At 38.6% G+C, this 27,068-nt stretch overlaps 1 protein-coding gene across 14 annotated transcripts in view; it reads left to right on the top strand.

The window, feature by feature from the left end:
- The first annotated feature begins 11,685 nt into the window (after positions 1–11,685).
- The window catches only part of LOC134212119 (sodium/hydrogen exchanger 3), a 276,330-nt gene continuing 260,947 nt past the window's right edge, over positions 11,686–27,068 (top strand). For all 14 annotated transcript variants that reach the window (XM_062689674.1, XM_062689683.1, XM_062689682.1 and 11 more), the window contains exon 1: positions 11,686–11,928. The gene's annotated coding sequence lies outside the window, so the exon portion shown is untranslated. The remainder of the gene's footprint in view (positions 11,929–27,068) is intronic.

Below are 27,068 nucleotides of genomic sequence, written 5' to 3'. Positions count from 1 at the left end.
GCATGATTTGTGTCGTTTTCATTGCTACCATGCACGTGATTTTCTCCATACATAAATGTATGCTGTAATAGTGCCGCAAAGAAGAATGCTATTCAATTTATAGAACTCCACAGCCGAACCGCAAATGCCATGTAACGTAGTTAGATCGCACCAGTCCGCTGTATTTTTGTTTGTACTCTTATCAGATTGCAGTACACGCTTGAAGCTGCTCGTGTGCCATAATAGCAGTTTGTTTAGGTTTCTAGGCTTCACGTCAATCTACACTTACAATATTGTAATCTAAATATCACTAACTTTTGAAAGGTGTTGATAATGATATAGCAATTTGGGTGATAGTGGACTCTCTATGCAAAATCACATTTTTTAAGCATGGTGAAATATTTGTTTATACATACAAAAGACACACAGTCCACCGTAATGGTATCATGAAACGCGGATACAGTATTTTTTTTTTACAGTTTTATGAAAGTTAATACATACCAAACAATAAAGTAAAAGGAACATCTTTAAATGAAACATCCATGTGCATTGTGCATGGAAATCAAATAGAAAGTTATTAGTTAGGGCTAAGGCAGGCATTTTCGTTTTTTCGTCATAGTCTCGAAAACCAATAAAAGAGACACTTTTTTTACAAACTCATCCGCCCCAAAACGTAAGCTCAGGAGAAACATTCTGATATAATGAAGTGCTAGCAAACGGACGTTGCTTTTGTTGGTTTAGCCCCAACGACGATGGGCGGAATATCCTGCCGTGCCCCTATCCGTTATAGAGCTGTAATCAAAATATTGAGAAAAATCCGTTCATTTTCATTGAAATTTCACGTTTTGCGATTTTTGCACCTCACCCGTTAAATTTTCGTTCAATCAGCTAAGATAAACAAATAACCATTCGTTCAACAATTATTCCTCATGCAAGTGAATAATTTGGCACCACAATTTGGGCCTATTTTTCAAACAGATTTTAAAAGTGTTATAGAATCATAAAAAACCTGAGATCATTGTGATATATAGCTAGTTGAGCACGTTGAAATGGTATTCTGGATTATATTGGTGAAAACATCTAAAAAGCATAAATGGTGCATATTGGGCAGTTCTCCCCTACCTGACAGTTTTATGTACACGTAACATGTTGGAAAAGTGAAAATGACAAAGCTTCATCCAGCGTAATTAATTTGTTTATGGGTTTTATAAGCCAGTCCTGCTCAAAGCATGAGGAGGTAAATACACTAAATAATTCAATAATTTAGAAGCCATTAGTTTTTATTCTGGGGTTCCATTATTGAATATTCTACCTTATAGATTTTTTTATTTGGGTATTTGATGGTTTACCAACGCGTCATTATAGTAGGTACTAAACACTGGCTGCGTTCTTGGTTGCCTCATGTGCTTCGCCTTTAGTTATACTGCACTGTTCTTCATTGATGGTATGGACTAACTCAAGCGGGTGATTACATTGAATACGAGGAACCGACATGTGCATATGTACCGAGGAGAAAGTAGACACACATTTAGTGCACACATGTTAGGGGAACAACGGCCAATATACGCCCCCTAAGGAAACGTTTGAATTTAACAATGACAACAATCGAAAGTGTGTTCGTTCAATATATTACCTATAATTTATCTTATCATCTATAATATGGGATAAACATTTGGATGGAAAGCCAATTATGTATATTCCAAGAAAACGATTTATTTTGCGCAAATTCAAATGAATGTGATCTGTTTAGTTTAGTATTGTTTACATCCATATCCCATTGTAGTCTTCACAGATATGTATTTCGACCGCAACTGTAAATCTGTCTTCAGTGTCACGTACTCGACACGACTAGTCGACACGGCACGCTTTTTCCGCACTTAGCATTATCCGATTTGCGCACAAGTAACAATCGACGCGGAATGCGGTCCAGTTGTTTCCAATTGAAAATTGGCCAAATCGGTCGTTGCGTTCCGGAGTTATTGAGAAAAAAACGAGCAATGGGTAATGTTCTAATGTTTTTAACATAACCGCGAGTAGACGTAGGACTTGTATAAATGTAACGTAGTTACATTTAACTTCTAACTTCTGGATCTATGGAGTTTGATTATAGATATTGATATTGGAAACGACAACTTTCATGCTGTATAGCAATTTGTTTATTCAAAACTTCTGGAAATAAAGCTAATAATTAAAAAAAATGTGCAAAATGTGCTATTTTAGGAGAACTGTCCCATTTTTCAAACAAAGAAATACAGCACCAATTTTGTTGCTTCTTTTTTGCTAACATGCGTGCTTACTGCTGAAAAAATCCCAATATTAAGAAACAAGTCAAGGAGCAGTAACTCTACTAAAATAGAGAAGGTATTGCTAATACGTCAACGAAAAAATATTCAATGTTTTGATTACAAACTCCGAGTCTACGACAAGTTTAATAATACACTTTCTCAGAAAATGAAAAACAAAGAATAAGACAAAGTTTATTAATTATTCTTCTGGAAATTATTTTTTGCCGATTTTTGCTTAAAACATTTACATGTAATTCAGCTTAATTTTCTAATCTAAAATGGATGTCAGCACTATTGCTGATTGTGCATCTTTAGTTGCTAATCCCTTCTGCAAATAAATGAAAGTAATTATTTGAATCAAATTTTTATTTTCATCAGTGTATTTGATTTTTTTAACTGGGGAATCAGAACTGTTATAGTATAACCATGTTTTAATGTACGTGTCGTTTAGTACTAAGCACAACTTAACATATGGTCAGTCATATGACATGACTCGTACCCATCCTGGAATCATGAAGATTATGAAACCAATCACCTGGATGAGCAGACAAAATCTCTCTAATTTTATTCTTCTTCATCCACCACCGCTGCTCTCGCTGCCTCAGCCAGCATCGGCCTCTTGCCGTGAACTCCGAGCGATGCGATGGGCTATTGCATCCATCGCATCGGACCATCATCAAGCTCAGAATGACAAAAAAATGCGCCCACCTCTTTCATGCATATTTGCAGACCCACGGCAGTTCTACCGCTGGTGACTGCATGCTGTCGCTGTGTAGGTAAACACAGCGAATGAACGAATGAAACGAAAAATGTGCGAGCAAAGAGCACGTCAGTACGCGCTGCTGTCACAAATTGTAATGACTCGCACCCGGCAGGCACCGCTTCTTTTATACACAAAGAAAATCTTGCGGTACACCCGAAGGCCCGTGACATACCGCATTCTGATGTCCGTGTTAGGAATGCACGGGATTGGTTGCATATGAAATTTTTACTGGCTTTGAAAGAATTGAAATTTTCAATAGCTTTTCGTTAATAATCTCAAGTTTCAATGAAACAAGCAAATTGCTGGAGAATGTCCAAGTCGATTGATATTTAAATCTTTAAAATCCATCGAAAGATAAAGGCGCTAGTAACGTTCAAAATCTTCCCTTTCAGCGTAACGCTCTCGATTTCCAAAAATCTAAATGACACCCAGTATAGTAAAGAAAGACGTAAGTCCTACGTAAAAAAACATGTTTTTGACAAGGAAATGCAATGGCTGCAATGCATTTAACTTTAATGCGGATTGGTGTGGATTGATGAAAATAATGGAATCTATTCCATAAAGTCCTGCTTTTACCTCTCCTATGTGTTCACCGATAGGTGAATTATTCTGTTTTTTTAATTTTCATTTTGTGACGGATCAGTATCTGAAGATCCCATTGTTGGGGAAACTTAAAATCTCAAAACTCATGAGCGATTCAAAACAATCCAAAACAATTCAAACGGACCCAACTCAGCACCTGAAAACTCATGACTGAGTTGAATCATCCATTTGAATCACCGTAGGTTTGTTCTCATGGAAAACTCAGGCGTGATGCATTTCTTCAAATTTGCAAAATAGTTTGATTTCGCGGGAAGGCTCCATGATTTAGATTTGTGAATGATTTTACCAACACTGATAACAACGGAGTTTAACTTAAAAACACATGTTTTTTTTTAATTTACGGCTTTGTGCTGTGCATTTATTCACATCTTCTTCTTATTGGCATTACATCCCTACACTGGGACAGAGCCGCCTCGCAGCTTAGTGTTCATTGAGCACTTCCACAGTTACTAACTGCGAGGTTTCTAAGCCAGGTTACCATTTTTGCATTCGTTTATCATGAGGCTAGCACGATGATACTTTTATGCCCAGGGAAGTCGAGACAATTTCCAATCCGAAAATTGCCTAGACCGGCACCGGGAATCGAACCCAGCCACCCTAAGCATGGTCTTGCTTTGTAGCCGCGCGTCTCACCGCGCACGGCTAAGGAGGGCCCAACACATACATTTAGGAAATTCAAATATCCCTTTATACATTCTGCTTCTTCTTGGCTCTACATTCCAACTAGAACTTGGCCTGCTTTTCAACTTAGTATTCTATTAGCATACCCTCAGTTATTAGTTGTAAGCTTTTCTATGCCCGCCATTGCATGAGTAATGAGTATGTATAGAAAGTTTCCAACCCGAAAACATCCTAGACAGGACCGAGAATCGAACTCACCATCTCCGGATTGGCAATCCTACGTCTTTGCTCGCAAGGCTACTGGAGACCCCTTTATTAATTACTAAATGAATTAAGATTATGTAATCGTATAGATAATGTAAAATCAAAGAGCAGATTGTTTTGCTCTAAGTGTACGACAACACTGACCGCAGGTATCTGTTGATGAACACCTGAAGCAGATGAATGTTCTTCACTGGTACACAACATGTTACGCTAGCATTTAGCAGCACCGATAGGATATTTTGATCCGTGCACCTATGTCAACTTTGGTACCACCAAAGATTTTTAAGTACAAGTTGGTGGGCTTATCACTGAACTTCACTTCTTCTCAAAAGGCATTGAAAAAATCAAGCTTTCACACACTTCTCCGCACATGAGCAGCAAGAAATGTTGATGGAATGCCAATTAAGCATCACTTTTTGAAATCAGTCACTTTTTTGAAGCGAAAACTTAATAAAAACTAGCAACCCTATAACCAGAGACCGGCGGAGTGAAAAACTGACGAAATGGCAACGTATGAAAATGCATGAAATCGTTTAAATTATACTGGCAGCTCTTGAACTTTTTGCTTGCTTCTTATGGAAGCAAAAAGTAAACAAGTTGAATTGGAACCGCTTTTGACGGTTCGATTGGAAACAAGATGGCGTCTTCGCCGATCTCTTATTCTAGTATTTCTAATAAAAACTGCTATTTTTGACCGAAAAAAAAACACTAAAAATGGATCGCGGAGCGAATGTAAACACCGAAACGGGAGCAGCAAACTAATATTTAGGGTGGCCCAAAAATTATTTTGCTCCGCCACGCTCAGTCGAATATGTTTCATATTCTGGGTGTCTTCCGATGGTTTGGGCTGGTTTGAATAGGGGCTTACCATGCACAGGTTGTTTCAGGTTTGTATGAGATTGATATGGCGAGGTTGAATTTTACATTATTCTGATTGTGGCGCTTCGTCATTGGGCCCTGGCGAGGGGGGAGAACATATGACTGGATGAAATATTCAAGAGCTTTGACTCCATAGACAATGCATATTGAATTGTCGTTCCGATAGTTGGGAGTCGATTCTAATCGAGGTTGCGAGTCCTCCCCGATCAAGAATGCAAAACAAAATTATAACAAGGGAAGGTATTTATTTCAGAAAAATAATGTAACAAAATGTGTTATAAAATTGGCTTAAGTGGCCACTTTTTGATCAATTCTTAAACCTGGCTTGCGACATGTCAAACTTCGTGATTCCGCAGAAGAAGTGCATAGGAATGTGTTCTGAGGATATTTAGTCAATCTGGTCACATTCTGGAACAATTGGAATCCAATCCGAAAATTGCCTAGACCGGCACCGGGAATCTTACCCAGCCACCCTCAACATGGTCTTGCTTTGTAGAAGCGTATCTTACCGCACGGCTAAGGAGGGCCCCTACAGACATATAGTACAATCAACCAAATTTGGAAGTCGATGTTCTAAACATCAAATATCATCGTAAACCAAAGCTACTTTTTTCGAATAATATGTTTCAAGAAATCCTAACGTGTAAATTTATGACAAATATTCAGTTTCTGATTTTTTAGAATTTAACAGTAAATCGCACAATAGCAATTATATTACTAAAATTTCCAGGGAAAAAAGAGGAATATTATTATATTAATAATAACTGATCACCCATGATTTATAATCAATTTAAGAATTTTGTAGAACAACGACTTTTGAGAGAAACAGTGTTTTTAAGCACTTGAAAGCTTGATAACACTAGTCAACAGTGTTTTACTCCCTTCAACCATTCTCAGTGTACTTGAAAGATTTTTCTTCGCTGAATTCAGTCATGTATTCAGATTTTTTGTAACACGTCCAGTTTTTGAGAAAAACGGGTTTAAATTCACAAAACTACGTATTCTGATGGTTTCTCTGTTCTGTAAAGCTGGTTTTCGGTTTATAACTTTGAAAAAGAGGTTTGAATTATATAGAAGAAATCGTACAAGATCTAAGTAAGTTGTTGAATCTAATTTGACACGTTCATTTGTTGTGAAAAACAGAATTTAATTCACAAAAGTACATATTTTCATTGAAATTTGGTTTCTCTTCTGCAAAACGGAATTTCGGCTCCTTTCTTTTCTTTTTAGAATAAAGTTTGAATTTCATAGAATGGGCCTTGTAGAATGCATATGGGTATTTTATTTGGCAAGTACATTTGTTGTGAAAAACGGAATTTCATTCACAAAAGTACGTCTTTTCATAGAAATTTGGTTTCTCTCCTCTGCAAAACGGAATTTCGGCTCCTCACTTTCAGAATAAAGTTTGAATTTTGTAGAATGGGCCTTGTAGAATACATGTGGGTTGTTGGATTTCATTTGGCACGTTCAATTATTGTGAAAAACGGAATTGAATTCACAAAAGTACGTCTTTTCATAGAAATTTGGTATCTCTCCTATGCAAAGTTGAATTTCGGCTCCTCACTTTTAGAATAAAGTTTGAATTTTGTAGAATGGGCCTTGTAGAATGCATGTAAGTTGTTGGATTTCATTTGGCACGTACATTTGTTGTGAAAAACGGAATTTCATTCAACAAAAGTACGTCTTTTCATAGAAATTTGGTATCTCTCCTCTGCAAAACGGAATTCCGGCTCCTCACTTTCAGAATAAAGTTTGAATTTTGTAGAATGGGCCTTGTAGAATACATGTGGGTTGTTGAATCTTATTTGACACGTTCATTCCCGGGATCCCGTTTTTCACACATTCACACACGTGCCAAATGAAATCCAACAACCCACGTACAATCTACAAGGCACATTCTACAAAATTCAAACTTTATTTTTGAAATGAGGAGCCGAAATTCAACTTTGTAAAGCACAGAATCCAAATTTCATTGGAAATACGTACTTTTGTGAATGAAATTCCGTTTTTAACAACAAATGTACGTGTCAAATAAAATCCAACAACCCACATGTATTCTACAAGGCCCATTCTACAAAATTCAAACTTTATTCTAAAAGTGAGGAGCCGAAATTCCGTTTTGCAGAGGAGAGAAACCAAATTTCTATGAAAAGACGTACTTTTGTGAATGAAATTCCGTTTTTCACAACAAATGTACGTGCCAAATGAAATCCAACAACCCACATGCAGTCTACAAGGCCCATTCTACAAAATTCAAACTTTATTCTAAAAGTGAGGAGCCGAAATTCAGCTTTGCAGAGGAAAGAAACCAAATTTCTGTGAAAAGACGTACTTTTGGGAATGAAATTTCGTTTTTCAAAACAAATGTACGTGCCAAATGAAATCCAACAACCCACATGTATTCTACAAGGCCCATTCTACAAAATTCAAACTTTATTCTAAAAGTGAGGAGCCGAAATTCCGTTTTGCAGAGGAGAGAAACCAAATTTCTATGAAAAGACGTACTTTTGTGAATGAAATTCCGTTTTCACAACAAATGTACGTGCCAAATGAAATCCAACAACCCACATGCATTCTACAAGGTCCATTCTACAAAATTCAAACTTTATTCTAAAAGTGAGGAGCCGAAATTCAGCTTTGCAGAGGAAAGAAACCAAATTTCTATGAAAAGACGTACTTTTGTGAATGAAATTTCGTTTTTCACAACAAATGTACGTGCCAAATAAAATCCAAAAACCCGCATGTATTCTACAAGGCCCATTCTGCGAAATTCAAACTTTATTCTAAAAGTGAGGAGCCAAAATTCAGCTTTGCAGAGGAGAGAAACCAAATTTCTATGAAAATACGTACTTTCGTGAAATAAAATGCGTTTTTCTCAAAAACTGGACGTGTTACAGAAAATCTGAATACGTACCTGAATTCAGCGTAAAAAAATCTATTGAGTACATTAAAAATGGTTGAAGGGAGCGAAAAAAAGCTCAATTTTGTTGGATCTCTTAAATATGGGCAAAACATGAACGGAAAGAAATCGCAATGTTCACAAGACTTGTAGAGTTTACCAAAATCTTCCGTGTTACGATGAATTTCGGCATTTATTTCTCTTGTTAAATTTTTTTGAAACTTGAAAATAGCTCAAAAAACTAAATCGACTTGAGCCACCTTAGTTTAGCATAAGAATTGTGTTTCTGGGTTGACCGGTTGAATTTTCGATACTTTTTGAAAAAATGATTAGATGGGACTCCGGGGTTCCAAATAAGTCGTGTTTGGAGTAATTCTGTATACCAGAAATGCAAAAATGCAGTTCTCTAGAAAATACCGTGTTATGATTTTTATTATTTTTGTCCATCCTACTTTATGTTCCGTTCGTTAACTCACGAAACTAGTCAAGCACCGATGACACCAGCTGGAGGAAGCACACACCTAGTTTTCACTAAGTATCGAGTTGAGCAATGGAACGTATATGGTTTTACTTCCTATCCAAGAGCAAAGGTGAAAAGACGTTTCTCGTCTTTAGAAATGCCAATATCGCCGTCTGTTATCATTACTGCTATCAATTGCATGGTTTCAAATTGGATTTTAAACAAGTACGAACCAACCAAATTAATTTCAACGAAGCTATCATAAACATTTCAGCGTTGTATCTGATTACAAGCTGAAGCAAGTACTTTCCAGTGGCATCCTGAATCTAGCAGCTTATGTCAAGTAATTTCCGAAAGCGTTTTGATCGTTGCTTCGTCAAATAAAATGTAATTCTTGAAAGAAAGCCAAAATGTCACTTGAAATGAGTGCGATTGCGACTGAATAACCATGATAAGAGAAATAATTTCATTTAAAATCGAAGCACTTGCAACAATTTTGGTCTTTCATTAGTTCTGTGATAGGTCACGTTGTTACGAACAAGTGAATTCTGGAATTCGACGTGTTCCGAATCCTTGTTTGTACATTTTTGTTCAATGCATAGTTTATTTTTGTGCGCGAATTTTTTTTTCAACTTTTTCTGGGCATCCAGAGCTTGTCGTTGGGAAACATTCCTATTCTTCATGCTATCAAGAACAAATGAATGGAAAGCATTTTGATTTTTTCTTATCTTTCAAGAGGCCTAAGTTTCATATTTGTTAGGGTGGCTAAGCCCCATTAGAAAATTTCAAGCCGCCCTCTCCCTTAGAAAGCCAAAGTTGATCAGTTCTAACGCTGGATTCAAAATTCTAAACCTCCTTGCTATAGCTTGAGTTGTATTCAATTTAGGAAAGTTTAAACTACGCCAATCTTTTGCATGGATCCTCTCCCACCATCTCAAGATTAGTACGTGCATACAAACCTTTGAAACACTAAGTAATCCTCTTAAATACCACGAAAAACATTTTCACATATGCGCGTTATCATTCAAGCCTGTTCCGATTACAATCTTTATCACTTGATGTTATATGAAATGAATATAAGTTGTGTGAACTTTTACATCAAGATTCAGAATTTGATTTCAATCTAATTTGTTATTCATATTTTAGATCCTCAGAAGATGATTAATGATGGGGAAAGATCGTTTAGAAAAGGGGAAGGGTATGGGGAGAGTGAAATTGTTTTGAAAACAAAAAATTCAGTGTATTTTTTTCTGGACTAATATTAACCAGATTTGGTACACATAACAAATAAAGAACTGTCGAACGTTTCACGTTGAGTTTATTTTATATCGTAGAGGCATGGCCAAGTGTGTCAGTTTAAAGTTAATAACAACAATTATTTTGAAAGCCAACTTTTTAAATAGGTTAATGTATTTCAACGTATTTTTACTTAAATGGATATTATAAAAATGGTTAGTATTTTAAAGGACTTGACATTTGGGTTGCCCTAGGGGTGACAATATCAGTCCATTTTGCACTTTGAACTTTTGTGTATAGTTTTTGCCTTTCTCGTATACAAAGTATACGTGAAGGCTATATGTTCGCTCCAAAAACGAACTTTTTATAGAAGTCCCGGAGACCAATAGTGTTATATACCGATCGACTCACTCATTTTTCAGGTACTTACTCTCCCCCGATTTGCTCGCAAGTTGCATTTGACGCAGAATCCTGTCTCATTGTTTCCTATTAAAAATTGGCCAGATCGGACTATGGGCTCAGATGTTATGGCCAAAATACTTTTTTTTCATACCAAAAGTGCGTAGAAATTATCCTCTCGAAATTAAACGAGAAAGGCACCATCACAGCTAGGTGGATTAATCTAGGTTTTTTACTGTTATATGTATTCATACTTTCACAAGGGCATTTCATCCACTTGGAGACACCGACAATGAGATAGTCATAGTGGTCGGTTGTTCATTTTTGTTATCTTAATTGAAGAGGTGAAATTCATCAGTAATCATTCTAAACAATGTTTGACACTAGGGAGCGTCCACAAATTACGTAACGCTTAGAGGGGGGAGGGGGGTTGAGCAAAATGTGACGATCCATACAAAATTTTGAAATGTTTCATACAAAAAGTGTGACATAGGGGGGAGGGGGGGTTGAAAATGCCCAATTTTTGCGTTACGTAATTAATGGATCTTCCCCTATCACGTGAAGCACGTAACCAATCGTCATCAACGGTGTCGGTGTCGGTCAGCGTTTAGGCTTATAATGAAAACTCCATGTTCGGCTCATGCATATTGTGCTCACTGATAAGGACAACCGCCTAGAAGGGGTGGGTAGGGGCATCCATCCTTCCTAAGCAGCTATTATATTTACCAAACAAGATAGCTAATTGAGCCAATACCAAGTGCAGCTACTTCAAACAGACAGATACTCCTTCCAAGGAGCCCTTCGATTGATGTAGTGGTGAATGTCGTACGAATCATATGCCTTTCGTAAGGAATTATTGGCTTTTAATTCCGAGCAGATAAAAATGTTAAAAATAATAATTTTGATAAAAATTTTAGTCGTTTTTTCATTTTCGTTTAATATACTTTTCGATAAGAACCTTTCTTCAATTATTGGAAAGTATCATATATTTTAAAATTCGTTAAAAATGCGAATCAAAAGTAATAGATAATTTTCGTTAAAGCTCGAAATCCTTCGGATTCCTGATCTAAAATATGATTTTTTTTTCTATTCGAGTTAATACGCGTACCCCAATATTGTGAACGACTATTATCCTATTTAATTCAGGCAGTGGCAGTACTCACCTAGGGAGGGGACAATAGAAGTGTGTTGAATTTAATTAACTGATAAAAATTTCATTTTCTGTTTTGTTGTCTTAGCTATAGCCCTGCAAGTACGGTTCGAGAGAACTGCAACTCGTATACCCTATTTAGTTCGTTTGCTCGGTGCGCGATGGTCGAGTGTATGCGGAGAATAACTTCATGAGGGATTTGTTTTTTATATCAACAGTGAAATTTAGTGAACTGATAACTGATCTTGTTTAACAGAACATATGGCTTAAGTGTTAGTGCGCAATTTTTTTTTTTGATTTGATGAAAAAAAGTAAAAAAAAAACTTTGCAGTGTTTATAAAACATGTAATTCTTGGCGAGAATATTTATTTATTAGAACGAATATTGCAGGTGAGTATCAAAGATTGACTGTATCTCATGTAGTCTTATTTGCGTTATCTACAACAAGCGGTGATTTTATCTTTCAGAAGTATGAGTCCTCGATGATTAATGAGGCGAAACTAAACGATAATTGGTTTATTGATTGTGTTGCCACTTATGAATAGAAAAGCATTGGATTTTGTTTATTTATCAAGCACATTACTTTGGGGTGAGAGCTTTTACGTATCTAATGGAAAGAGCCTTGCTTTTTCATTTGATTAATTTGAATAAATTATATTTGGTCCTCATTGAGTTTTTTTACTTATGGGTTTGTGGCAATTATGCTAGTTGGGCGCATGAGTCAAACCCTTCTCAAACTCATCATAGTAATTAAATTCAGTTATCAGATACAAGAAGGTTCTGTCAATGTGAACTTTGTATAATTAATTTTAACATTAGGCGCATTATAAAAATTCGTATGTGGTACAAGCTCAGTCTTATGCGAGTAGCGTCACTTCATGCCGCTAATGCAAATACCTATTGGTTTTTTTCTTTTTTCTTCATTCTTTCTTCTAAAAATTTTGTCTCTGGGGGGGTTTTTATGTCCAAAACCACCAAACCACCAAAAAAGATCGCCTTTCACAAATTAAGGGTCTTGTGAACCTAAACAAATTACCGTTTAGGAGATTTTAAATTCAGTTCAAACTGATGTTATGGTTCGACAAACATGTCTAAACAATGGACAATGGTTATTATATTATATCGTTCGCCAACTACCAACTAGTTGATAAATATAATCAAGTAAGAGTTTCATTACAAGTAGCACTTGAAACGATAGTCCGTGTAAAGCGCACAAATCCGATCCAAGCGCATGTGCAACCATAATGCGTCCAAGTTAACTGATAGTGCAACGCTTAACTAGTTTACTTTACAGAATGGGAACTTTGGGTTTGAGCTAGATAAGAATATGTGGCATGATATGACGTTGCACATGATGACCTTACCTGGCATAGACCTACTTTTCATGACGCCGGCGGTAGGTAATTGTGACAAACCACTACATTTGTAACAGTTTGTTGCCTCATTGTATAAAGGGAAGATGATTTAAAATGCACTTTTAATGTTATACGTTTCTTATGTACGATTTTGAATCCAAATGAGCTGTGGAATGACGTTCGTGTTTGATCTTTCCTCTAGCGACAAGAAATTATTCCATTATTTTAGGTGTTGTACATGTTTCTTTGTCTTAAAACCTTTGGCTCGTGTCTTAAAATAGATCACGATATCTGAAAAATGGAATTTTCCTGTGCATTCTAGACCACACGCTTGTACGACATATCAGGTGTTTGCGCAACGTAATAAATCATGACTACTTCTGTTTGGGCCTACTGTCAAAAGTGTGCACGGGTTATTTACTTTGTACACTTTCGCGTTGGTTGATATCTGTCGTCTGGTGGGATATCCAAACAATTTACCTGCTTTAACCGCATGAAACACAGTCAAAGGCGAGTGAAGGTAATAAAGTATAGTAGGCGCGTTGAACATTTTTCTATCATAAAGATAACGAGTAAACTGGATGGATAGCTGTAAACGAAATTAGAGTCCATTCCGGCTGTAAAGAGGATTTATATCCTTGATTGGCCTTCGCTATCCTCCTTATCAAGGATACTTAAAATTTTCCATGCATTATCAACCTCATCTATATAAATCAATCTATAAAGTTCAGAATAATCCACCTAACGGTGATGGTGTCTTTCTCGTGTATTATAAAACAAGAAAACACATAAGAATAAAAAGAAATACACATAAGAGAGGTCAAAATTGCACTTTAGGGAGATAGATTCAGTTATTTCCATCAATTCACGTTTATTTGCGTTCATTTAAATAATTTAAGCAGTTTTTGAAGAAAAAAAAACAATTTTTTTTCGAATTAGTTTTTTTTCCAAGGGGGATTCAATTCGCGAAAGGGTTGTCCCTACTTGTCCGTTTAAAAAAAAATATTAGGGGAATATTTCCGGTTGTGAACCATCCTGAATATTTTTTGACACTTGATAGATACGACAAATCTGAGCAGCAGTAGTTTGACAGCATTTATAATCAGAGCCAATAACGAAACATGCAAACGCATATGGTTTCTTGCCACGCGCAAACAAAAGAAAATCTTGAACTTTTGTTTGTGTTTCAAAATTTCGTATTTCCCAAGGAAATGATCGTTTGACCCGTTATGGGAGTGAAACATTATCCTAGAGCAGCGGTTCTCAACCTGGGGTACATGTACCCCTGGGGGTACCTTTGCAGGCCTCAGGGGGTACCTCGAGCAAAAATGCGTAATGGCGGATGTATTGCAATTCAAAAAAAATAATGCTAGAGGTTAATGTTTTGTATTGTACATAATATGCATGGCGATCAGTCAAATCAAAGTCAATCAAAGACTTTTGAATCCAGTCCTGTACGAAGGGCTGTGGGACAAAAGATCAAAAAGACAAAACGTCGAATGAACAATTCTTAAAAATCATCAACGTAATATACCTGACCGAGACAAAATGTTCTGAATATAAAGGTTGAGAAGCCTCCAGTTGAGAGACATTCATGCCTTTTCTCCGAAAAGCTCAGTTGCTTCGTTGCAAGAAGCCTCCTTTCAAGAGGCTCTTTCCGAAGCAGCTCGTCACCTTCTTGCCAATAGGCTCGGAAACCTCATTTCAAAAGACTCAGAAGCTTTCCGCCAAAAGGCTTTCAAGATGCTCGGAAGCCTCCTTACAAGAGACACGGGGCCAGACACGGGGCCTCTCTTCAACAGATTCAGATTTTTTTTTTAAAAAGCTTGGAAGCTACTTTTCAAAATGCCGAGAAGGGTCCATTTTAAGGCACTCAGAAGCCTCCGCTCAAGATGCTTGGAAGCCTTCTTTCAAGAGGCTCGGAAGCCTCCTTTCAAGAGGCTTGGAAGCCTCCTTTCAAGAGGCTCAGAAGCCTTCTTTCAAGAGGCTCGGAAGCCTCCTTTCAAGAGGCTCAGGAAGCCTCCTTCAAGAGGCTCAGAAGCCTCCTTTCAAGAGGCTCAGGAAGCCTCCTTTCAAGAGGCTCAGAAGCCTCCTTTCAAGAGGCTCAGGAAGCCTCCTTTCAAGAGGCTCAAGCCTCCTTTCAAGAGGCTCAGAAGCCTCCTTTCAAGAGGCTCGGCCTCCTTTCAAGAGGCTCAAGCCTCCTTTCAAGAGGCTCAGCCTCCTTTCAAGAGGCTCAGAAGCCTCCTTTCAAGAGGCTCAGGAAGCCTCCTTTCAAGAGGCTCAGGCCTCCTTTCAAGAGGCTCAGAGCCTCCTTTCAAGAGGCTCAGAAGCCTCCTTTCAAGAGGCTCGGAAGCCTCCTTTCAAGAGGCTCAGAAGCCTCCTTTCAAGAGGCTCAGGCCTCCTTTCAAGAGGCTCAGAAGCCCCCTTTCAAGAGGCCTCAGGCCTCCTTTCAAGAGGGTCAGAAGCCTCCTTTCAAGAGGCTCAGAAGCCTCCTTTCAAGAGGCTCAGGCCTCCTTTCAAGAGGCTCAGCAGCCTCCTTTCAAGAGGCTCAGGCCTCCTTTCAAGAGGCTCAGAGCCTCCTTTCAAGAGGCTCAGGAAGCCTCCTTTCAAGAGGCTCAGAAGCCTCCTTTCAAGAGGCTCAGAAGCCTCCTTTCAAGAGGCTCAAGCCTCCTTTCAAGAAGATCGGAAGCCTCTTTTCAAGAGGCTCGGAATCCCTCTTTCAATAGACTCAGAAACCTCCTTCCACGAGGCTCGGAAGCCTCTTTTCGAAAGGTTTAGAACCCTCCTTTCAAAAGGCTCTGAAGCATCCTTTCAAGAGGCTCGGAAGCCTCCTTTCAAGAGGCTCGGAAGCCTCCTTTCAGAAGGCTCGGTAGCCTCCTTTCAAGAGGCTCGGAAGCCTCCTTTCAGAAGGCTCGGTAGCCTCCTTTCAAGAGGCTCGGAAGCCTCTTTTGAAGAGGCTCGGAAGCCTCCTTTCAAGAGGCTCGGAAGCCTCCTTTCAAGAGGCTCGGAAGCAATGGGTCAAATGGGGTTGATGGGGTCACTGTTTCATCTACTTAGAATGCTTGTAGAATAGATTAAATGTGTCTGAAGACAAGAAAACTAAATTATAAGACACCCTTTTGAACGATTATGTTATCTGAACTTCAGACTGTCGGTAAGAACGATGACCCATTCTCACCCCCTAGACGCATTGTCACCCCCGATTACAGTATGCTTATTTTCATTTACAGCGGAAGAATAGGTGGTACCTCAATTTAAGCATAAGTTCGAAGGGGTACCCCTCAAGAAAAATGTTGAGAACTGCTGGACTATGGGATCAGAGGTTATGGTCAAAATACTATTTTCTCTGCGCAAAACACGCTAAAAAGCAATAAATATTGGCTCATATGAAATATATATTCTTTTTGCCTTTCTCGTACAACAAAGTTGTACCGAAAGGCTATCATTTCACTCCAAAATCGAACTTTTTATAGAAGTCTCGGAGACCCATGGTGTTATATACCAATCGACTCAGCTCGTCGAGCTGAACAAATGTCTGTCTGTCCGTGTGTGTGTGTTTGTGTGTGCAGATGAACACAGAAAAGCCACTTTTTCATATAGTAATTCTTAACCGATTTTCTCGCAACAAGTTGCGTTCGACGTGGAAGATACCCTAGTTGATCACTATTGAATATAATCACAATCGGTCATTGCGTTCAAAAGTTATGAAGAAAATGGTGTGTTGAGCCATATACGGTTGGTGGTTGATTTGCCTTACACAATTGCAAGAGCCGTAATGTAGGCAATTATTTATTATGTGTATCTCACTAAGGCAAAACCAAGGGATTGAATCGAGAAAGGCATCGTCACCGCTAGATTAATCTGGGTTTTTTCTAACCGAGTGAATGAGTGGGTAAGTAAGCGAGTGAGTGAGTAATTGAGAATGTTGGAAAATGAGTGTAAGAGTGAGTAAAATAGTGAGTGAACGAGCCAATGAATGATTATGAGAGTATGAATAATCAAGTGAATGGACAAGTTCATCAATAAATAAAGACGTAATCGTAAGAGAGAATGACTGAGTGATTGCATGAGTAAGTGAGTAAGAGAGTGAATAAGTAAGAGTAAGTGAGTGAGAGAGTGAATAAGTAAGAAAGTTAGTGAATGTACGAATTGAGTATATTGAGTAGTAAAGTAGAGAGTATATTGATAAACTAGTGAACGGACGAGTTATTCAAAAGTGAAGAATCACTTGAATCACAAAAACTTGAGAGATAAGTAAGTAACTACAGAAGTGAATAAGTTAGTATGTGATATAGTAAGTGGGCGTAAACGGAAGAGTTAATCACTGAGTTAGTGAGTGAGTAAGCGAGTGAGTAAGCGAGCCAGAAAATGAATGATTATTAGAGTAAGGATAAAAAAGAATACGAACAAGTTAATCAATGTTTGAGAAAGTGAGCATGTGAGAATGTGCATGAAGCAAGTAAGTGATTATGCAATTGTTCGGATTATGACAAAGGTGGGTGTGATCCCTTCTTTAAAAGTAGGAGTTGGCCAGGAATAAGACAACTGTAGAAGTGAATCCTTCTTTAAAAGATGGCGTTTGCCAGGATTAGGTCAATGTGGTTCCTAACATAAAAGTAAACATTTTCCCGAATTAAGGCAATGGTGAATGTGATTCCTTCTTCAGATGAAGGCGTTTGTTCGGATTAAAGACAATGGTGAATGTGATCCCTTCTTTAAAAGTAGGCGTTTACCCGGATGAGGGCAATGGTTGATGTGATCCCTTCACTAAGAGTAGGCGTTTGCCGACATTAACGCAATGGTGAATGCGATCCGTTTTTCAAATCATTTTAATCTGTTGCTCTTAGCATGTGTTGACGTTTTTGTTGATGTCTGCTTAATTGTCTTGAAATCCCGTAGAAAAGTGTCTTAAACTCGAACAAATTGAATATTATTGGCATTAGTGTATCGAAGTATCGATTGCAGTAACTGTGAACAGGATTTATATCTCGATTTTGGAAGAGAATTGCGAAAAACACAACCATTTCTACCAGCTCAAGGTGCGCCATAATTTAAGTCATTTGTAAAGCCGAACCAATCATGTGTTGTGGAAAGTGAATTGTTTGTTGTATGCGAGGGAGAATGTTACAGAACGTTTCACGCTAGCTGTGTCGGCCTTTCAGAGACTAGTGTTTATTAAACTTGTTCGGAACATTATATGGCTGTGTGATGATGCGTTCCATGATCGTCAACGCCATCAGCACTCGAAATCAGATGATCCAAAAAATTGTGTATCCCGATCTGCTGTTGACATCGCAGCAAAGGTTAGCGCTTTGGAGGAACTGATTTCGTCAATTGACGATGCCGAGGTAGTTAAAAAAAACGATTTGAAGATGCAAAGCCATCTCGTTTCACTCCAACTCGATCAATGAAACTCCAGGAAGGACGCAAAAATGAAACAAGTTCATTTGCATTACACACCGAGATGCTCCCAAACTAAGAACCGTTTTGTGGAATCGACAGTTTCTCTTTATTTATGACGAACATCGATTTACAGGTAACGGAGCAAGATATCAGTTTATTAGTGACGCAATCGCTCGGAATGATGAATAATAGTTCAATTAAAGTTAAAAAACTTGTTTCTAGATGGAAAGAATGCAATGCAGTAGAATATGCATCATTTAAAGTTATGCTTGACAATAAATATAAGGGAATAGCGATGCAATCACTTATGTGGCCGAGGGACGACTGAAATAAAATATCGCGAGTTTATCGAAAAGCCCAGGAAAACGTGGAAAGCAACTAGAGTTTTACGTAACTGTATTTGTACTTAATTTTTGTTTTGCTGTTTGTTCCAATATTTTTTTAAAGTTATATTAGCCTATTAGTTTCATTTGTTTTGTGTAATTATTGCCTGTTGAACTATTTTTTTGAAGTTTATATTTATTTATTTATTTATTTTTATTTTGGAGCAGGGAAAAGCCCCTGGGAGTGGAATTCATACTGAAGCACTTCTCCCAAAGGCATAAAACCTCCTCTTCTTTTCGTTTTTTTGTACAATTTTGGTGCACTTCCAGTGAGAAATATTCTCTTTTAAGGAAGTACAATAGTTCATTTACAATTCACATAATAATTACTAAGAACATATAAACTATACTACTAACAAATTTAGAAAATCAGAATTGTTCACTATACATATAAACATAATCAATGAAACATTAACATTAACAACTGATGATGAGATGGCGATATTTTGGCAATAGGCAAATAGACTAGTGAAACTGAGCTATTACAGATGGAGCTGAATAGATCACATGAGCCATGACGGGAGAGGCTGCTAAAACCATGTTGTGCTGGGAGGGAAACTACCGTTTATTGCTGACCGAGCGACTACAGATGTAGCTGGAGAGACCACAGGAGCCATGATAGGATAGGCTGTCAAAACGTGTTGTGCTGGAACCATTCATTATTTTGAAAACGGGAGCAGTATCTCTGGCTTCGGCCAGACTTATACCAATTTCTTTTACCTGGGAGGGAAACTGGCGTTTCTTGCTGACCGGGCGACTACAGATGTAGCTGGAGAGTCCACAGGAGCCATGATGAAATAGGCTGCCAAAGGCGTATTGTGCTGGGAGGGAAACTGGCATTTCTTGCTGACCGAGCGACTACAGATGTAGCTGGAGAGTCCACAGGAGCCATGATGGGATAGGCTGCCAAAGGCGTATTGTGCTGGAACCATTCAATATTTTGAAAACGGGAGCAGTATCTTTGGCTTCGGCCAGACGTATACCAATTTCTTTTACCTGGGAGGGAAACTGGCGTTTCTTGCTGACCGGGCGACTACAGATGTAGCTGGAGAGTCCACAGGAGCCATGATGGGATAGGCTGTCAAAGGCGTATGGTGCTGGGAGGGAAACTGGCGTTTCTTGCTGACCGGGCGACTACAGATGTAGCTGGAGAGTCCACAGGAGCCATGATGGAATAGGCTGCCAAAGGCGTATTGTGCTGGAACCATTCAATATTTTGAAAACAGAGCAGTATCTTTGGCTTCGGCCAGACGTATACCAATTTCTTTACCTGGAAGAGAAACTGGCGTTTCTTGCTGACCTAGCAACTGGAGCTGGAGAGACCACAGTAGACATGACAGAAGAGGCTACCAAAAGCATGTTGTGCTAAGATGGAAACTGGCGCTTCTTGCTTCGGCCAGACGTATACCAATTTCTTTTACCTGGGAGGGAAACTGGCGTTTCTTGCTGACCGAGCGACTACAGATGTAGCTGGAGAGTCCACAGGAGCCATGATGGGATAGGTTGCCAAAGGCGTATTGTGCTGGAACCATTCAATATTTTGAAAACGGGAGCAGTATCTTTGGCTTCGGCCAGACGTATACCAATTTCTTTTACCTGGGAGGGAAACTGGCGTTTCTTGCTGACCGGGCGACTACAGATGTAGCTGGAGAGTCCACAGGAGCCATGATGGGATAGGCTGCCAAAGGCGTATTGTGCTGGAACCATTCAATATTTTGAAAACGGGAGCAGTATCTTTGGCTTCGGCCAGACGTATACCAATTTCTTTTACCTGGAAGGGAAACTGGCGTTTCTTGCTGACCTAGCAACTGGAGCTGGAGAGACCACAGTAGACATGACAGAAGAGGCTACCAAAAGCATGTTGTGCTAAGATGGAAACTGGCGTTTCTTGCTGACCGTGCGTCTGGGACAGAAACAGGTGTCTACCGCTGACACGAGCTGGGAGAGCCGAGGTTTGTTTTACAGCGAGTTGAGCTCGAATTTGATGTAGGTCGAGGTAAGTATGAGCTGCTAGTTGACGTAGCGTTGAGTTTGTGATCGTATTAATGTTTTTACAGCTTGTTTGAATGTTTTAACATTACGCTCATGTTTCAATGTTATCGGCAGATCATTGAAGCATTTTTTGCTGTAATAGGATACACTTCTCTTAGCCATCTCTGTATTGGTGCGTAACGTTACTAGAACAGCAGCATTTCGAAGCGAATATCTATGGGAAGCATACTCCAAAACCTGATTATGATGTGCTTCCATGTTATGCATGTTATTGTGAATCTGCAGCAAACACTGGAGCTCTCTTAATGCAGAAACTGGTAGTATCGATGATGGCCAATTTTATACAGATCAACCGTTGCATACAACCTTGGTAGATTAAACACTGCTTTCAAACAACGGTTTTGGATTACTTGTAGAGGTTTCAATCTACACTTTGCTGCAGCTCCCCAAATCGCTACAAGGTATTGCAATTTTGATTGTACAAACGCGTGGTACATTGTTATCAACGTTTTGCGGGGTAGAAATTTGGAGACCTTCCACAATATACCACATACCGAGCTGATGTTTGTTTTTAATGAATCCACATGTGCACCCCACGAGAGTTTCGAGTCAATTACCAAGCCAAGGTGTTTGAAATTTTCCACCTTGTCGATCGTAGTCGATTGTACGACTAGGTCTCTGTGCGATACTGCTTCACGGTGTGGTGAATGTAGAATCATGAATTTTGTTTTTGACAAATTCAAAGAAAGTAGGTTCTCGTTGAAAAAATCATAAAGCATCGCCAAGTCTTCCTTCATTTGTTGAATAATATCATTCGCGTTTGTACTGTGGTAGGATAACGAAGTATCATCAGCAAACATCCGAGGTTTTCCATGCAGTTTCAAATTCGACAAGTCGTTTATGTAGAGGAGGAACAACAGTGGACCAAGAGTACTGCCTTGCGGAACACCGACGGTTAATGGACGTTGAGAGCTATTGTTATTATTCACGTGAACAATTTAGTTCTTCGGGTTAGATAGCTACGGATTAGGTCATTCGATATTCCTCGAATCCCATTGAAATCCAACTTGCGCAATAATATGTCATGGTCGATGGTGTCAAAAGCCTTTTTTAGGTCAAGATATAGTACTCCAACCAGTTTTCTGGAGTCTATAGCAGCATATATTTCATCAATAAGATCACATGTCGCTGTCAGTGTGCTAGATCCTGTTCTGAAGCCGTATTGATGGCTATATAGGATGTCATGCACGTTCAGGAAATCCAGTAACCTAGTCGCAAGCATTTTTTCCAATAATTTACTCAGAACAGATAGTACTGATATAGGTCGATAGTTATCAACATCAGATTTGTCTCCGGATTTATGAATAGGTGTTACTCGGGCTACTTTCAAGCAGTCTGGAAAGTTTCCAGTTGTTTTCGATTGATTGAAGACATCTCTTATTAAGGTTGAAAAAATAAGATAATGATCCTTGATAAATTTCACTGGTACACCGTCCGGTCCACTGCTTTTGTTCTGTTCAAGGTTTCTTATCTCAAGTATGACTTCATGTTCAGTTGCGGGCCGTAGGAATATTGATGCATTCAATGGCGTAAGCGTATCGTACTTATTGATGTCCTGACGACTGTTGATAGTTGAGGCAAGCTGGGGTCCAATAGTACTAAAGAATTGATTGAAAACATCTGCTGTTTCTTGTCCACTAATCGATCTCCCATTTGACGATAGTTTTATCTCTGATGAGCCGTCATTCATCCTTCCCAAAACTCTGTTCAGGTTACTCCAGTTCTGCTTATGATTACTGGATCCGAAACAGTTTTTCGTAGTAATCCTTTTTACATTTTTGTTTGCATTTCTGCACCAATTTGGAAACATTTGTTAATTTGTATGCCAAAGTTTCAGGTTGATAATAAGATAATATTTTGAAATTATTGTTCGCAATGCTAATGCCGAGAAGTACCCGGGCAGAAGCCATGAACAGAATAACAAAACATGATATGGAGTTGATTGATATAAGAGATAAAGAACAGGCAACAATATCAAAAATTTGCACTGAAATATCATTTAAATATCAAGATATGCTATGGATAAGAACAAACTAATGGCACTTGATATTGATCACTTATTACAAATAACATATCTTGATATTCTCATGACATTTTAGTGCAAAATATTGATATTGTCGTCTGATCTTTTATCTCCTATATCAATCATGTCCATATCTCATTTTGCTATCTTATCAACATTTGATCTTATTGAGCTATTTTCGTCTACTCGGAATATCAATGTAATGCCATTGTAATTTATCAATAAGATCACATGAGTCAGTTGAATATGTACAAATGAATACAAATACAAAAGTAGGCGCTTGCTGAATTAAGGCAATGGTGAATATGATCCATTCTTTAGAAGCAGGCGTTTATCTGCAATTAGGCAGTTTTGGATGTGATTCCTCCTTTATAAGTAGGTCCGGATTATTTATTATTATTATACATCAACAGGCTTGTTGCTGCCCCAATGATGTTATGGATGAAATACAATATAATACAATAGTCATTAAAAAAAACATACAGATAGTCAAGTCATGGCAACACACATTAATATAGCTAATAAGCTTGGTCATTAAAAAAAACAATAAAATTTACGCCGGAGAACCTCTCGGGACAAATGGAAATCGAACACTTGGGAAACTCGATTGAATATCCGCTGCAAACCGCCTAAAGCTCCTTCCTGACCGTAATTTGTTCGATGGTGTCTTGGCCTCAACATTACATAGTTACGAAGAGCTCTCGGACGGGCGTTCAGGTTGATAAGTTCAAGAAGAACCTTTGAATCAACCCTGCCTTGTACGACGTCAGCAATGGTCAATGCTCTGGTGATGTTCCTTTTAACTTGCAAAGGTCAAGGTTAATCAGGCGGCTCTCGTAGCTTGGTAACTGGAAAGGGTCACTCCAGGGCAGCCTCCGAAGTGCGAACCGAAGAAAACGACGCTGAACGGATTCCAGTCGTTCCACACCATTGTTGTAGTATGGGCTCCAAACGGCGCGGCTGAACAGCATTCAAGAGTGGGGCGCACTAAAGAGCAATACAGCGATTTCAAGCAATATATGACAGAGAAAGTTTTAGCGATTCGAAACACAACTGCAAGAGCTCTTGAAGCCTTGTCGACGACGTATGCGATGTGCTGCTTGTAAGTCAGTTGTGAATCCAGGATAACCCCGAGATCCTTTACGTGATTCACGCGCTCGATTGTCGTTCCTCTCAATTCATAGTTATACATAACCCAAGTAACAATTTCAAGACTTCATAGATTTATTCAAGTTTTTTAACGGCTTTATCGCTGCTTTGATCAATACCGCGAGATTAGCCTTATTGGAAGACTTGAAGCTATCTTCAAAATCATAATAAAACGTTCAATAAAACCACAAATGTCAAATGCTTTATGAGCTTATTAGGGGCCTAATGATTATCTTGAGGACTCTAATAAAACCAATTTTGAAAACTGTCATAGAACCGAATATTTTGGTCTAAGACTTGTCTTACGCATAACCTAAATAAAACTTAGTAGTTTTAATTAGGTTTATAATGGTATTGAACAAGAACATAATGTTTATGTTGAACTTGGTGAACTATGGTCAATCGAATGGCTAAAAACAGATGTTTCTGTTCCATGTTCCCCAAATATTTTAAACAAAGAACATAAAAAATACATAAATTTTCCTAACTGAGCATTCGCATATTTAAGATTTTGTTGTTTATTGGTCAAATTCCACTTCTGAAAATGAAACAGATATTATGATTCCAGTTGAAAATCGAATTTCGAAGTCGCGAAACCCGATTTTATTCGCGTTCAACTTATAGTGCATCATTGCGCAACTGGTGCACATTAAGGCTCCCCCAGACCTAAGCGATTTTATCGCCGCGACGGCGACAAGTAGTCGTCGCGATTCTATCGTTGGGTCGCTGCAGGCAATGTTCCATTTACGCTTCCATACCAACGGCGATAGAATCGCAGTCGCCAAACGATAGAATCGCGTCGCGGTTGTCGCGTCGCGTGTGTTTGGGAAAAGCTTTATTTGCAACCAGATGCGCTATACAGCGCACCAGATGCGCTGTGATGAAACTTGCGACTAATAGGAGAAATATTGATTGTCGTAAGTTCAAAAATTCGGTTCTGAGCTGCATATATAATAATAAAAATCAAGCGAATATAGAACGATCATGAAAAAAACTAATCGTAAGGAATCGATTGCAGCAACTTTCAGCAAAATACTTATTGTATTTGAAAGTTAGGCAAAATTTTATTTTGGCCCTCAAAATTACCCATAGTGTAGTAGCAGCCATGCTGGTAGGAAAAAATAATTTTATATCGGCGTAAATCTTTTGCAAAATCTATTGAAATGCAGCGATTATTATTAATGACAATTAATAATAATCGCTGCATTTCAAGATGATTTTCACAATTTGAAGCACGAGAAATGTTTCCTTGCAAATCGGAGTGCCACCAGAGGAAAAGGCAGCATATCAATTTATTATCTACACTAATTAATTGGTCGTAAATCACAGTATTACGACGGCGCACTTGAAAAAACTGATTTTCTTACCTGTTTTCACCAGAAATTCGAACGCGCAGAAAAATTTGCAAGCACGCGAACGAATTCTGGGCATCCAATTTCCAACAATTGATTATCATTTTCATCCATGCCCGTGATGTTGTTTTTAATTTCATTCTTCCATTTCTATGATTATCCTTTTTCTTCAAAACAATAACAAAAAGCTCCACGGAAAAGAAATTCCCTTTTTTGACAGCGGTTTTATGGAACTCTTATGAATAACCTTAAACTTGTTTTGAAGACGATCTCAAGAGTGGTCCACTTAGTCATAACATAATCTTGTAGCGGTCATCAAGAGGTTGTCATGTAGATTTGAGTTTTATTGCTAGTCTTGAAAATTTACTCTCCAAAACTGCTAATAGAGTATGATAAAACTCAAAATGTTACTTGGGAATCGGCTCTTTCGTACCAGAAAAAGTGATAGCGGAGCACTTTGCCGGGTTGATCATCATTCGATTCAATGAACACCAATTTGCGACAGCGTCGAGTTGGCGTTGCAGGTCTACACAATCTGCATATGAGCGGATCTTCAGATAAATTTTGAGGTCGTCTGCATAAGACAACCGTGGAGCTTCGATAACAGAATTCACATCGTTGAAATAGAGCAGAAAGATCAATGGTCCCAGGTGACTGCCCTGCGGAATGCCAGAGGTGGCACTAAACATAGGTGAATAACAGCCTTCTAAAGTAAGCGTTAGTTTCCGATCCGTAAGATAGGAACGGAACCAGCAAAGAAGATTGCCGTTGATTCCAATTCGAGAGCTTGGCGGTTGCAATCTCATGGTTCACCTTATCGAAAGCAGCAGATAGATCCGTATAAATAACATCCGTTTGAGCTCATTCTAGTAAGCTGTCGGTAACATACGATGTTAGGCAAAGTAGATTTGTCGTGGTGGATCGACCGACAATGAACCCATGTTGATCATCGCTCAGGTACTGCTTACAATGGAATAGCATTGGATCCATGACACCCACTCAAATAATTTTGAAACAGCGCTCAATGAAATAACGCCCCGGTAGTTATTGACGTCACGCTTGCTGCCTATTTTATAGACTGGAAACATTTGCGCCTTTTTCAGGATGACGGGAATAAACCGGTTGACAGAGAAAGCTAGAAAAGGCATCGAAGTGGAGAAAGCAGGGAAACGATGTGTTTCTTGAGCAATGAGGACGGAATCCCATCGGGGCCTGGATAGAATGAGCTCCACACAGTTCACAGCTCCAAATTATGTCGAATGTTCGTTATGCCAAATGACCCACTCTTGAGCAGCTGTTCCAAATTTTGCCAAATATCCGTTATAATATCTAGTGAAATGAAAAAACAAAATTATGACAATTGACAATATTTGAATATTTTGATTAGGGAAGATCCATAAAGTACGTCACGCAAAAATTGGCGATTTTCAGGAGGGGTGGGCCTTTGTCACACTTTTTGTATTAAAACCAGAGAATCAATATTCGAGTAACGCCTAACAACATAACTTTTCAGTTCAATAAAAGTTAATTGCCTATATCCCGGGGATTAAACCACCCGAATGGACATTAATTTACAATGTTGTGAAAACTCATATGTGAATATGTACATTATGCGGAAGATATTGATTTGGAAAATGTATTGGAGGTAACTACATTCCCTTCGATGGGACTCGAACCCACGACCCTACAGTACGCTGGACTGGTGCTTTAACCACTAAGCTACGAAGGACCTCCGTCGGCCTTCGCAACCTACCCAAGTAGCACACGCAACATCTTCCAAAAAGCACCTTGTTTCTATTCAGTTTCATTAAAG

Source organism: Armigeres subalbatus, chromosome 2, assembly GCF_024139115.2.
Source record: "Armigeres subalbatus isolate Guangzhou_Male chromosome 2, GZ_Asu_2, whole genome shotgun sequence".
NCBI classification, from domain to species: Eukaryota; Metazoa; Arthropoda; class Insecta; order Diptera; family Culicidae; genus Armigeres; species Armigeres subalbatus.
The sequence above is the reverse complement of the archived record's forward strand: the minus strand, read 5'-3'. Positions and strand labels throughout refer to the sequence as shown.